At 40.3% G+C, this 14,156-nt stretch overlaps 1 pseudogene; it reads left to right on the forward strand.

Moving 5' to 3' along the window:
- Positions 1-932: 932 nt before the first annotated feature.
- LOC148977512 (uncharacterized) lies at positions 933-11,699 on the forward strand (annotated as a pseudogene).
- Positions 11,700-14,156: the final 2,457 nt, after the last annotated feature.

The raw sequence follows: 14,156 nt of genomic DNA on the forward strand, positions 1-14,156 counted from the left end.
ATTATGGGGTGTATCAGGGATGGACAGGAGTACGAGTATAGGAACCTGGTTAATGACTTTGTTAATTGGTGCAGGCTAAACAATCTACAGCTGAATGCAACAAAGACCATGGAGATGGTGGTGGATTTTAGGAGATCAAAGCCAATCATGCTACCTGTCTCCATTGAGGGGGTCAATGTGAAGGTGGTTAGCACATATAAGTACCTGGGGGTAACCTTGGACAATAAATTGGACTGGTCAGCCAACTCGGAGGCGCTATATCGGAAAGGGCAAAGTCGGCTCTATTTCCTGAGGAGGTTACGGTCATTCAACATCTGCAGTAAACTACTTAGGATGTTTTATCAATCGGTCATTTCCAGTGTCCTGTTTTATGCTGTAGTGTGCTGGGGTGGCAACGTTAAGAAGAGAGACGCCAGGCGACTTGACAGACTGGTAAAGAAAGCGGGCACTGTTGTAGGAATTGAGCTGGAGACACTTACAGGTTACAGCTATTACAGAGAAACGATCTATGCGAAGGATGCTCGCGATCATGGACAACGAACGCCACCCACTGCACAGCACGCTTATAAAACAGAGGAGCACGTTCAGTGGCAGATTTCTGTCACTGGCATGCTCTACAAACAGACTGAGGAGGTCTTTTGTCCCCAGGGCCATCCAACTCTTCAATACTGTACAAGGGGGGAGGGGGGTGATGGACTCTTAAGCAGGAGTCTGTTTGTTTATGTGTTTCTTAAATATCTCTTTATATTATTTTGTCTCAACTAGCCTTCCATGGCATCTAATATCCATTACATTTACTTTCAGAATTTATAATTTATTCTCTGTCATGTACTGTTCTGATTGATTAATAGCCAGCTGATAGCCGATATCCATAGTCATAGTTAATATTATTAGGAATTTTAAATTTGTAAAAAAAAATTGTATATATTTAGTTATGTGTATGCATGTTTTTAGTATTATTATTATTATTATTAATTTTTTTTCTTTATATATATTGCATGAGTTATGGATGTGGAAATTTGTTATCTAAGCTACTGGATGCCTTAAATTTCCCTTGGGATAAATAAAGTATCAAACAAACAAACAAACAATACAAACACTTTTCAATTCGTAAATATGTCTGCTGATTTCGACATAGATGAAGACTTACATTTTTTTAACCAACCGTACCTTATTCGAACCAGAATATACAGACGCTGAACTGCAAGAGATGGAAGATGCTGCAACACAACCGCAGTCCGAAGCTCTTGCAAGACAGAGCATTGGAGAGCTGGTGGTGTAAATGCCATCAGTGCCAAGCGATGCCCACCGAACAGGAGAGCATGTGCTGCATCCATTGGAACATTCTAATGCCACAACTGGAAAATCTGGAAGACGCAGACAATGGGACAAGTGAATTTACCTGTATAACAGAGGATCCCAGTTTTCCGCCCCTGCTAAGTCCTAGTGTTTTAGAGGGTTTTTTTATTTGCCTAAAGTGAACTGGAAGCGACGTCCGAGACCAGAAGGACCAGGTGGCACACTATCTGTAGAGTAAGTATGTTTATTTAAACTAGAGTTAATACACATGATGCATAGCTTTCTACAATGCATGTTTTACTATGATGTGTGTGCGTGTTGGTGTGTGTGTGTGTGTGTGTGTGTGTGTGTGTGTGTGTGTTTGAGAGAGAGAGAGAGAGAGAGAGAGAGAGAGATAAAACACTCTTGGCAATCAATATTTTTGTGATTATGATCTATTTTCTGTTTTCAGTCAGTGCAGACTGGTGGCGTACCAGGAGAAAAACTTGGAAGACACAACAGGAAAGCTCAAAGCTCTGCCGTCATGTGTTGTGCGAGCCATATGAGAAAAATATCCATCATCATCAGGAGTATATGTTGATTACAAGGAAACAGAAGAAGCTTTCATGCTAATTAAAAAAAAAAGCACCACAATAGACATTTTTAAATTCTGTTTTATTTTTCGATATTACTTTAAATGTTTATCTAACTCGAGAAGGTATTGCTGCTATACATATCTTTAAATAAAAATGTAAATAAAAAAATTGGCTTTTGTTTATTAATTACAGTTTACCAACTATGTTTTTCTGAAATGTTGATTATGGTTTTACCATATGAAGTAGCTCCTTTTATTTTGTTATCACTGCAAAAGACAATCACTTTGTTATTCTGAGATGTCTTACACATCAAACATTTGTTCTAACCAAAATAAAAACGATTCCTTAATCAAGCAGGTTGAGGTAGCATTTTAGAAAAAGAAAAATCAAGCAACACAAGATAGCATTTTACATAAAGAAAAATCAATCAACACGTTCAAGTGTAATACAACTATTACAGTATGACACTGAATGTTGTTTAATTGCTAAACCTTGACGCATGTTTTGCAATAACTGCTTCCTTTTCCGGTTTGTTTTTTGTTGCGATATTGCACGGTAAAACGGGCAAAGAAACTTGAGAGATGGGATCCTTGAAAAGTACAGGTTCAAGGTTCAAGGAGCCTTTATTAACCCCGAGGGGTAATTTGTTGTGCAGCAGCATATGACATAGATAACACACAAATACAAATAGCCTACAAAACAGCAAAAGAATTTGTATGTCTATTTGTCTTGCATTTAGGTAAACTGAATCTGCGGCCCGACGGCAATAAGATGAAACAACTGTTCAAGGGGTGACTAGGGTCGGCCAATACTGATTGTGCCTTCTTAAGGGTCCTTGTCTCATATATCACTTTTAGATCGGTCAAATGGTTATTGGAAATTTTGCCACACACTTTAACTAAATATTGCAGCCTATTTCTATTTTTGAGTGTGAGGGACCCGAACCAACTCACAAGGGCAAAAGAAAGGATAGATTCAATAAATCAACAATTAACCATCCTCATAAAAGTCTTATCGGCATTAAAATAACGAAGTTTACGATAAAAAAACATGCGTTGATGTGATTTCTTACAGATGGCGTCAACCTGTGGCTCAAAAGTGAGTTTGTCATCAATGATAATGCCTAGGTATTTATATTGTTTCACCATTTCTATAGCTTGGTCATTAATTAGAGTAGAAGAGACGGCGTGAGGGTTTGTGCTAAAATCGATCAGCATTTCTTTCGTTTTTGTTTCATTAATCTTAATGAAAGACGATTTACACCACTCTGTAAAATCATTTAAAATAGCGCCATGCTCAGGGTCATTATGCGTCAGCAACGACACTATTACCGAGTCGTCTGCAAACTTAATGATATGACGCCCGGTATGCCGGCTTTGGCATGCGTTTGTGTATAAAATAAATAGGATCGCGGAGAGGACGCAGCCCTGAGGGGAGCCGGTGGAAGAAAGGAGAACGTCAGATAACATACTATTCATTCTTACTCGTTGAGACCTATTAGTTAAGGTCTCAGTAGGGTCAGTAGGGTCATTGGGCCGGTCCAGTACCTTTTGAAGAAGTTCATCCCTGAATTTTTGTGAAGTTGGTTCATAAATTTTCCCACAAAATGAATATACACAATTCAATTGCGTGTATTTACATATATATATATATATATATATATATATACAATTCAATTGCGTGTATATATATACAAGGTGGGCATTGATTAATTTTTTTATCTAGATTAATCTAGATCAATTTTGAGATTAATCTAGATTAAAATGGCTCATTTGAATTCTACCAAAGGCTTGTGCTATACCCAAATAAATAACCTTGCAGGTAGTTTGTAATTAGGCCTAAATATGTTTTATACAAGATTTAACACTGGAATGTTCATATTATTATAAATAATGAGAGTAATCATAATTATTTTATTCTATTATCAACCCTAGTTTGAAACAGCACGAAATAATAACTAAATCTGTTTTTTTTTTTTGTTTTTTTTTCATAAGATTTTCTTGTGAAATTCTAACCCCATTTGATCTACTTTTCTTCTATGTAACACGAAATGAATTATTTTGTAGTGTCCTGGAAGCTCTTTTTCTTACAATACAAATAAATAGAGAGGGATGAAATATCTTATGGATGCATATAATGCATTAGCCTGGTAATACCAGACTCTGCTACTTCACTTTGCTTCATAGACAGTCTGGAATGGCATAATAGAGAAGTGTTTTCTCTCTCTCGCAAGGGGGTGCTTCTCTGAAGTTTAAAATCATTGGTTACCCGTAAGCCAATCAGATAAGTTTATTTATGACGTATGTTATGCGCCAACACGGCTGCTAGAGGTGTGCGATACCGCTAAATTTGGTATCGATCCGATACCAAGTAAATACAGGGCCAGTATCGCCGATACCGATACCGATACCAATACCGATACTTTTTAATAATTAAGGTGGATGCCTCTTCAACCTAAATCTAAATGAATTTTCATGACTTTTGTTTTTGTGATTTGCATTTTGGGATATTAATCAGTTAAAATCATTACTACAAAAGCTTTTGTTCAGAAACAACTTTTGGTTACTTCTGTTTTATTTAAACAAAGTTACAAAATTATTACTTCACAAATATAAAAAATGTACTGTAAAAACAAATTCTCTTTTCAAGTAGCATGTTAACACAAAATGTTTCTCTTCTTTAGTGCACTTCTTTTCAGGATTTTTTTCTTTAATAAACAAAGTCACAAGTTCTCCCCGTCTCTGATTGTGCTGCTGTAGACTAGAAATGCGCGGCCGCGCGCCTGACTGGTGGTAGTCCTGGAGCGCGCTAGCTAGTGGTGAGTACAACACAGGAGAGGGGGACGAGAGCAGCACTAGGATCACAGAGAGCTTGCTCTGCTCTGTGACAGCAGCAGCATTTTGACAAACACGGTCAGGTCGCAAAACGAGAGAAACTGAAGCTTAAGTATCGACATTTTCACGTTGGTATCGATCAATACCGATACCAACGTTGGTATCGATATTATCGATATTAGTATCGATCTGCCCACCTCTAACGGCTGCATCGAGACATTATGCATCGAACTCAAATCTATGATCGAACTTCCACTGTAAACAGGGAGTGGCGCTTTTGTAAGGGCTGCAAAATGTGTGCCAACCGGGAATGAACAATTCACAAACTAGGTTATTTATATGAATTACTGAGTTGCAGCCGCCCCGCAACGTCGGTGTGCCCCGCTCTCAAGAGTCATGACTGATTTAGCTTCCGCCGCCCCGCAGCGCTGCGAGGGCGAGGCCGAGCCGCTGCTCTTGCGAGTCATCAATAGGAAGTTCATTTTACTGATTTTCTGAGTCATTCGAGTCATTTCGTTTATTTAAGTGGCTCAATGTTATAATTTTAACAGCCAAATTCCCCGATCACATCCACCTACGCAATGTTGATCATATACTGAATTAAAAAATCATAATGCAGTAAAAATGATTTACAGGGAACATAAATAATCACTTTACCTTCCGAGTCTTACGTTCATTTGTCACGTGACATAAACAATGAACAGACCGTTCATGAATCACATATCTGGGACTAATGCAGCAGGATGTCGAAACGACATATGGTGGATTATTATTATGATAATAATAATATGATAATAAGAGCGCACCAGGAGCGTTCACAGCCGAGGAGACCGACTTTCTTGTCATGGCCATAAAAGACGGAGAACTGACGTTGAATGGGGGTAAGTTATGTCCTTATTTATGCGTATAGTTATGGCCAAACAGGTCTGATCCGTCATTACTACAATTAGCCTGAAAAAATTGGGTAGCCTAAATGTATCAAAAGTGTATGCGCGTTGTGCAAGCTACATAATGGCCAAGCATGCTGGTTTTTGCTGGTATACTGTACGTTGCAAATAGAGGGGCAGCAAAATTGTTTGTTGCCTAGAGAAGTGCACACGCCGGTCCTAGCTGTAAACACTGATGATGCGAGCGAAATACCAGAGTGAACATGGCTGTAAACGACCTTTGCTTCAGTTTGAAAAACCCCAGAATGTTCTCCATAACAGAGCGAATTGCATCCCGTGTCTTGTTTCCCATTTCTGCGGATGTTTCGGTTTTCGATTTCTCTAACCTACAATGTAAACTCGGCGCTTAGCGTCTACGTCACGGCTCTCAGCCCGCCCTCTGTTCGTTGATTGGCCGGCTGTTTTCAGGCCGGTGGAAAACTGAAAGATAGGCAGCTATCTCAGACTCACTACAGGAGCGAAATGACATTAGCGGAAGTAGGAAGTGAGACGTAGTCAGGCTAATAATGCATAGCCTAAACAGAAATCAGCTGCTTGAATGACAATTGCTGTTGTTATTAGATTTTCAGGTGAGATTCTCACTTAATTCAGTTAACGGATGCTCTGAAATCACTTCATACGTTTTCTGTATCCGATCTTGAAAAGACCAGGTGTAAATGCCCTCCGAAACTCTGATCACTCAAACCACATCAGAAGGTAGTCTTGGCCACATTCCAGACGAAACTGGACATGTGTAAATGCATCTGGTTGTTGAAACCACATATGTAAATGTTACTACTCCCAAAAATGCTAAAAAATAAACGTGTGAGAGCGTGTTATAGGCCATATGTCATGTTATTTTAGTCAGATATGACGGCGCTACTGCGATGCGCATCACCTCAGATGAGCAGCTGAGTGCCTATCAAGCCAGCGCGCCGCAATCTATCGCAAATCAAAGTGAAAGTAAGTCGCAGACACTTAACACTACCATCTTCATTAAAAGTAAAGAAACTAAATGATCATACCAGGTTGCCGCTCTCTCTTATTGCCGTCTTTGCTGATTTTGAAATTAGCCGATGATCAAAATGCAGCTCATATCTGTTGCTTTCGGTGACGTGCACTTCATTAAATCCGCATATAGCGTGAGGGAATTGAAGATCGGATTTATATCCGTTTTGCAAAAACACATGTATGTGACCAGGTGTAAATTGAATCGTTTTGATAAATCAGATAGCTATCCGATCTGAGAAAACGCATGAAGTGGCCAGGTACAGCCCCCTAGACGCGGCGCGGCGCTTCTCGTTCGGTATGCGACCCCTTTTACGGATGTGTATTTCCCTCATATTAAATATAAAATGCATCTCTGATATTTTCCTAATGTCTGGATAAACAGACGTTTCAATATATTGGTTTTAAATGGCCCTTACAGTACAATTCGACTACATCTGAGCAAAAATATCAAAGTGAAAGTCATCATAGCTTGCGTGGTATATTATTGTCAGACCGCGGTCAAGCCAGCCGCAGTTTGCAAATAGACGGTCAAGCCAGCCGCTAAAAATAATATGCGTGCGCACAGGTCTATTACTATGAATACGGTAATTTTAGTCACAGCTGAGGAAGAATGCGCTTCAGAGCGCTTAAGTTGCCCAGATCAATCCTTCCATTCGTCCGTCTGTATATCTATCTCATTTCTTTCTTTCTTTCTTACCTTCTTTCTTTCTTACTTTCTAAATATTCATCTATCTATCTATTTCCTTTTTCTCTCCATCTATCTTTCTCTCCATCTTTTTCTTTATTTCTATCAATATATTTATCTATCCTTTCTTTCTTTCTATCTATCTATCTATCTATCTATCTATCTATCTATCTATCTATCTATCTATCTATCTATCTATCTAAATATTAATCTATCTATCTCTTTCCTTTTTTCTCTCCATCAATCTTTCTCTCCATCTTTTTCTTTTTTTCTATCTATATATTTATCTATCCTTTCTTTCTTTCTTTCTTTCTTTCTTTCTTTCTTTCTTTCTTTCTTTCTTTCTTTCTTTCTTTCTTTCTTTGTCTTCTATCTTTTTTATTTCTATCTGTCTGTCTGTCTGTCTGTTACAAAAAAGACCTCATTTGTATAATATGAAAAAACTAATGGGCAATTCTTATAGGTGACGTCCCATACAGTATCACTTCATATCAAACAATCTTATTGTAGCATTTTGGAGAAATGTCCCATTATTCGACTTCAGAGGGCCATAAATATCTTATTTCTAATAAGTAGAAAAAAATAACTGTCAGTTCCTGTAGGGGACGTCCCATACAGGATACACACCACATATCAAACCATTTTGCTGCAGCATTTTGGAGAAATGTTACATTATCGACTTCAGAGGCCCATAAATACCTCATTTCTAATAAGTAGAAAAAACGAACTGTCAGTTCTTATATGGGACATCCCATACAGTATACACACCTCATAATAAACAATTTTACTGCAGCATTTTGGAGAAACGTCACATTATTCGACTTCAGAGGCCTATAACTACCTCATTTCTAATAAGTAGAAAAAACGAATGGCCAATTTTTATAGGGGACGTCCCATACAGTATACACACCTCGTATCAAACCATTTTACTGCAGTATTTTGGTGAAATGTCCCATTATTCGACTTCAGAGGGCCATAAATACCTAATTTTCAATAAGTAGAAAAAAATAACGGTCAGTTTTTATACGGGACGTCCCATACAGTACACACACCTCATATCAAACCATTTTACTGCAGCATTTTGGAGAAATGTTACATTATTCGACTTCAGAGGCCTATAAATACATAATTTCTAATAAGTAGATAAAACGAACGGTCAGTTCTTATACGGGACGTCCAATACAGTATACGCACCTCGTATCAAACCATTTTACTGTAGCATTTTGGAGAAATGTCCCATTATTCGACTTCAGAGGCCCATAAATAACTAATTTCGGTAACACTTTATAATAACTGCACGCTACTAATCATTAGTTAAGCATGAGTAAACCATTAATTCATCATTTATAAAACATTAATAGACATTAATAAGCAGTTTATAAATATAGCTATAAATGCTTTTTTATTGATTTATAAGCATATCTATAATGCGTTTAATAATTGTATTTTCATACTTTGTTAATGATCAATTAATTTCTAAATGAAGTATAGCATTATTTACAAACCAGTTGTTTAAGAGTTGTCAGTCATTCATAAGATCACTTAGAAAGTGTAAGTAAATATAGTAAATACAGGTAGTTATAAAGCATTTAGTAGTGGTTAGTTAACTATTTTTGTGAGCTAATCTAAAGTGAGGACTATTCATGCTTTGTAAAGCATTTCTTGGTCAGTGGTATAAAACTGAGCCCCTTTGTTCGAAAAGCAGGAAGAGATGATAACTATGCAGAATGTAGACCTCTGTGTCTCTTCCTCCTATGTCTTCTAAATATTATAAATAAATTCGAGAGATCTCTTGGCAAAATCACAGGTGTCTCTTTTCATGGGGAAAGAAAAAGAAGTTTTTTTTAGATCTACACTGGGTAAGCCGAGCGAACAAATTTATCTATATAGCTATATAAATTTGCCTCTTAAATCTGAGAGGGCACGTGCCCCGCAGTTTGAATAGGCACCTCTGATCGTTTCATAATGTTTTTCTCACCTTTGATTAACACATGTGCAACCCCACCCACATTCCACAGCCATGTAAAAAAAAGACTAGTGCCATATAACTTTATCTGAACTTCTTTTAAAAATTGAACTGTTATCAGACCATGAACACCTCTTCATTTTACAGTTCCAGGATGAGGAACACAAGAAAGTAATAATAAGGCATATTGAACAACAATTTTATTGTTGTTCAATGTGAATTTAAACCGCCTTCTGCTTTTAATTATTATTTATCACATTATACAATGTTTTAATCATTCCACATTGTTGACAGAATTCGTTGGGATGAAAACAGTCCCCCTATCGATACAGCATTTTTTTTTTTAAAATAAACAGATAGTAAATTTAAATTTTAAAATTCAGCAATTCACCTTTGGCTAAGCCACGGCCTAGAATGTAGATTGACGAATCACAGCGCAGCCAAGAACGAGCTCCCACAGAGCTCTGACACTTTTTCACAGCGCTCCACTTTCAACACAGGCGTCTCATATTTGTGGTCTCAGCAGGCTATTACCGTCGTAGTTTTATCCAAAATATTAGGGGTGCACGATTCAGAAAATGTCACGATTCGATTCGATACCGATTTTTTGTCTCGAGATCCGATTCAAAATCGATTTTCGATTCAAAAACGATTCTCGATTCAAAAAACGATTCGCAGGTCTACATAAATGTAGTTTACTTTTTCCTATGTGATTGATTGCAGTAGACATAATTTAAAAGAAATGTTTGATATTACTTTATATGTCTTCATACAAAAATAAAAACTTTTGCAACTAAAAAGTGCGAAGTGCCAAGCTTTGGCCAGCTTTTAAATACATTTAATTCAAGTTTAAAATAAAACTTAAATAAAAAGCTTTTACATTTAGCTTTAAAGTGCTATAGTCAGATCAAACAAACAATTATGCTAAATGTGGTTTAAGGAGTAGGCCTACTTCAGCTACCAGGTTGACTGTTGAAATATATAACTCGACTGGGCACATTGAACTTCCTAAAAATATATACTAATTTCATAGTGTCACAGTCCTTCGTCTGCACCATCCTGTCTGCGTCTCCAGCACTACACTTCCCATGATCCTCTTGTCTGCACACCTGAACTCACTCCCTCATCAGCCTCCCGTTCAGCGTCCTGTTCATCTGTTTCACCTGTCTTCACCTCATTATGTCTGATTCCTCTGTGTATTTAGTTCCCTCAGTTTCATTCTGTCTTTGTCGGTTGTTGTCTATAGATGTATGTTGTTAGCCCGTGTGGCGCCTGTGTTCCAGTCTTCCTGCCTGTTTGATTTATATTAAAAACCTCATCTTTACCGATACCCCGGACTCCTTGTTTGTTCAGCCTGCACCCGCGCCGTGACAGAACGACCGACCGACCAAACCATGGATTCCTTCGTGGCGGTTCGACTGCTTTGCCTGGAGCAGGAGGACCGGTCCCTGGAGGACCATTTGACGGATTTCCTCTCCCTCATTCCAGCCACAACCTTCCCGGACGACAGCCTCTGCAGCTTTCTTTATGCTGGCCTCAACACCGCCACCAGAGCGCAGTTGTCCGGGAACGGTCCCCCGGGGAGTTTTGCAGCATATGTGGAGTGGGTGCTGGTGTCCTGCGGATCTCCCTTCACCATCGATGATGGCACCAGCCCCACTCCAACACCGGAGCTCTCTCGTCCGCTGGTCCCGCCCAGCCACGCCGAGCCCGGGCTCTCTCCTCCGCTGGTCCCGTCCAGCCTCTCCGAGCCCGGGCTCTCTCCTCCGCTGGTCCCGCCCAGCCACGCCGAGCCCGGGCTCTCTCCTCCGCTGGTCCCGTCCAGCCTCTCCGAGCCCGAGCTCTCTTCTTCGCTGGGCCCGACCAGCCCAGCCCCAGAGACCGTCCAGCCAGCGCCAGAGACCGTCCAGCCAGCGCCAGAGACCGTCCAGCCTGCGCCAGAGACCGTCCAGCCAGCGCCAGAGACCGTCCAGCCTGCGCCAGAGACCGTCCAGCCAGCGCCAGAGACCGTCCAGCCTGCGCCAGAGACCAGGATCCCACCCAGCCTCCCTCTCCCGCCTCCTCTCATCTGTCCTCCATCTTCTCTCCTGCCCTTCAGCTCCCCGACACCAGCTTGGTCAGTGGATCCCCGGTTTTCGCCTCGCACCGCCTCCACATGGACACTTCCTCGGCCCTCTGTCCCATCAGCTCCCCCGTGGCTCCTACCTCCCTCAGCTCCTCCATGGCCCCTCAGTCCACCAGCTCGGCCAGGCTCCCTCGGTCCTCCGGATTCCCTTCACTCTCTCGTCATCCTCCCCTCACCTATGGAATTCCTTCCTTTGGCTCCGCCTCGTTTTGTCACCCCTCCGGTTCAGTTGGACTCCTCACTCCCTCCAGTCACCCGTCAGCCCTCACGACCTCTGACATCACCGTGTCCCTCGGTGCCCCTGTCGTCACTTCAGTCACCAGAGCCTACGGTGTCACCATGGTCCCTCGGTCCCTCCTCAGCACCCAATGTCGTCTGTCCCTCAGCTACACCCTTCACAAGCTTGCAATTCGATTCGATTTCGATTACGATTCGATTCAATATCGATTATTTTGGATATCAGTTACAAGAAATGGCAATTTTTCTCAAGGGAATCAAATCTCTTAAATGCTGTAAACTATGGTCTATATATACTATATATATATATATATATATATATATATATATATATATATAGTCTAGTTGTAGCCTACTAGGCTTCATTAGCCTAATATGAAGGTAATAATGAAATGTTTATTTATTTTTATAATAAGAAGATTACATGAAATATAAACATTTAAATAGTGGCTGTCATAAAAAAATTGCCAGATTTATTCAAATATGCATTAAATATTTAAGAACACTAACGAGTGTGGACTAACGAGTTTATGTGGAGTTTTCTGAGGTAAATATGACGATACATGACATTGATTACAAGCTGTTTAATTGACGTCTTTCCACAGTTGAAACGCAGATTGAGCGAATCAATGTGACATGGTAGGGATTTAGATAAGTTGTACTCTATCTTTTAACACACTTTCAGATGCTCATTCATGTTTATTTCGCGCTGTAGCTGGTATTATTTACCCGGAAGAGAGATCAGCGCTGCTGCTTCTCAGGTGCTGCGCCAGAGCGATCTCACGCCACAGCGCCAAAACGGCAAAACGCAATTTATGTTTTTGAATTTCTAAAGAAAATGGACGTAATTTGAAAATTGAGACTTTGTTTCATATCAATAGTAACAAAGGACAAAGATTATTGTGATTTGTTGGATGCGCACAGCCGCGATACGTCTCATTCATGAAACAGGATGACTAATCGATTCTTGAGATTTAAGAATCGATATCGCTTTGTAAAAATGAGAATCGATTAATATCGAGAAATCGATATTTATTACCCAGCCCTAATTGACATAGCCTTTCTAAATTATTGAAAAACTGGGCACACAGCCTAATGTTGAAGTGTGCCTACTTTGCTTAAATTTAATGGAATAATAGAGGCCTATTTTTACTTCACATTTATTTCATTTGAATTTACTTTTTTCAGTATTGTGATTATGAATTTGTTTAACTACAATGTTGAATTAATCTGCGACCTCAGCTCTCAATGAGCAGTGGCAAATTATGTCGGACACTTTAAATAAATAAACAGTTAATAAACTCGCTAATAAACAGCTACCTATTTAAGCTTCAAGAACGGTAAAACATAAAAGCTGTAGGCCAACAGCATGTAATGAGGTTCGATCTCAGGTCGTTTGGAGGTCCATGAAGTCGAGGTTGATGCGTTACCGACATACTGTTAAACTGCTGATGCATTATCGTCTTATACACTTGTAAAGCCTCATTGATGTAGCCTAATATGTTTGTACGCCAATGTTTTACGTTTTCATTATTTATTCAATTTAATTTCAGTATTGTGATTAATTAATTAAATTATTAATTTAACTACGTTTCACTTGAATTAATCTGCAACCAACTTTCAATCGCTCTGAATGAGCCGCAGCACGGCTGCAGGAGATTACACAAAAAACGGCCACTTTTCAAAGTCTGTGATTGTAGCGACTCCTAGCGGCAAAAGGCAGTAAATACACCCCAAATTTTACCGCCGCGGCAGAACTGCGGCGGTAAAAAACACATTCTGGTTGATTACCTTCTGTACATTCCCAGAAGGGGGCAACACAGCCGTATCTTCATCTCCAGAGGACTGAAGCTCCCCCTCCGATGCTGCGATAGACATCTGGTCATCAGGTGGAGCTCCAAAGGACACAGCTGGTCGTCCATGAGAAGGATCAGCCCGTTCCTTTGGAGGCTCCCACGGTGGCAGCGCTTGTGAGGCGTGAGGGACCCTCGGCGGGTAAGCCCTCACGGTAATCCTCAGATCACCCTGACCATGCACAGAAGTAGGTCTATTCTGAGGTCCAGCATAGACACTAGATCGAGGCATAGGCGAGGGGACTCCACCTTCCCTGAGGTAAGGCGAGTTTCGATCTCAGCGCTGTCATAGTCATATTCCCGCAATGGGAACATGAACTTTTCACAAAGGCCTGCCTCAGCGTGCTGAATGCCCAAACATGAGAGACAACTCTTGTGGCCGTCTGCTGGCGCCAGGGAACGACCGCGTGCAGAATGACATCCTGAAAAGGACGCAGGGTCACATTTATGTTGCTCTTTTAGTTGAAAAAAAATGTGTATAATAATGCGGTGTAATCGAGGTACACACTCACTAGAGGAACGCCCAATGAGACCAACACACACAGACACACACACAAGCAATGCTGTGAAAACAGCATTTGAGAGCTGTAATGCTCGCAGCCACCGCTGATCGCGCCTTCACACCGGCACTGGAACAGAGTATTC

This window comes from Pimephales promelas, chromosome 9 (genome assembly GCF_988280905.1).
Source record: "Pimephales promelas chromosome 9, fPimPro1.hap1.1, whole genome shotgun sequence".
Taxonomy (NCBI): domain Eukaryota; kingdom Metazoa; phylum Chordata; class Actinopteri; order Cypriniformes; family Leuciscidae; genus Pimephales; species Pimephales promelas.